Below are 1,469 nucleotides of genomic sequence, written 5' to 3'. Positions count from 1 at the left end.
CTGTGGAAAGTGTAGAAGATCTTTTTATACACACAAAGCATGAAAAACCACTCTCCTGCTGTTACTCTGAAATGAATAATATGTTGTAGCTGGATTTATTAGAAAACTTTAACATCAATAGTAGTAATTTCTACTAAAATAAATGTAATTGAATCCTATACTTCAGAGTTTAAGATAATTGACACAGAAGTCAGAAAGATTCCTTTTCTCCCAGCCCACCTCTGTGGCATTACACAACTGGCAGGGCGCATGGAGGAAGCAAGCAGCTATACAGGAAACACTGGATGGCCTAATATAATAGACAGGTTTCAGAGTAGCAGCCGTGTTAGTTTGTACTCGCAAAAAGAAAAGGAGTACTAGTGGCACTTTAGAGACTAACCAATTTATTTGAGCATAAGCATACACTCAAATAAATTGGTTAGTCTCTAAGGTGCCACTAGTACTCCTTTTATTTTTTTTAAATAATAGAGAATTTTATGTTCTTAAAAAAATAAGGTAAAATAAAGATTTGCAGGGAAAAACCAGGCTTACACAGTAGACTTGCTATTATTGATGAGCCCTAATTTTCTCCTCTGACTGCCCAGGACTCTTCACCTCTACCCCCAGTAGGTTTTTAATGAAATACTAGTCGTTTTTACAGAGTTTTACTGAAAAAGTGGACTTTGTGAGACAAGAGGGAGAACATGAGCTGGAAAGGAAATGACTAGAAATACCTATCACTACATGCAACTTTTCCCTTTCCTGTGCCACTGTTTTTCACTTTACAGTGGAAACTGCTAAAATTGGTGCAAACAGTTGTTCAAGTCAGTGTTCTTCCTGACCTCAGGCCAGGCCGGGATTTTTGTCAGATGACCAGGGCCTCGATCCTGCGATATGTTCTTTATGGGCGTAGTCCTGCTGTCCGCAGAAACCCAGGCCTGTGTTACAGATGCATGGTTAAAACCTGATCTATAGAATAACTGGATGATGGCTGGGCCATGCCCCACTTACAAACCAGTTCAACAAGCGGGGGTCACTGTGGCTCATGCGCCGTTCAGCGCTCCAGGCTGGGCCCCACGGGAGTGGAGCCAACAGCCGCGCCGTTTGGCACCCTGCTCCTGGTTTGCTGGCCGGTGTGGACGCCTGGCTTGGGCGTGGCGGCCGGGGAGACAACTGCCCCGCTGCGCGGCCAGGGAACGGGGCAGGGGGGCCGGGGCCGTGTGGACGGTGGAGAAATGCAGCTCCCGGGGTGCGTGAAAAGGGTCGGGTCAGGCCGGGGCTCAGGCCGGCAGCTCGGGGGAGGAGGTGGAGGTGGCGGCGGGTCCCCTCGGCCGGTCTGTCAGTCTGGGCGGGCGGAGGCCGCGCCTTGGCGGGGGTTGGGGATAGGCCCGGGCTAAGCAGCGGCCCCTCCCCCCCGGGCAGCTTTGCGTGCGACGCGCCGCGAGGCCCAGGCCCGAGACCCGGATGCAGCTCGGCCGGGCAGGCTCTGT

This window comes from Lepidochelys kempii, chromosome 1, assembly GCF_965140285.1.
Source record: "Lepidochelys kempii isolate rLepKem1 chromosome 1, rLepKem1.hap1, whole genome shotgun sequence".
NCBI lineage: Eukaryota > Metazoa > Chordata > Testudines > Cheloniidae > Lepidochelys > Lepidochelys kempii.
This window is presented reverse-complemented; position numbering follows the sequence as displayed.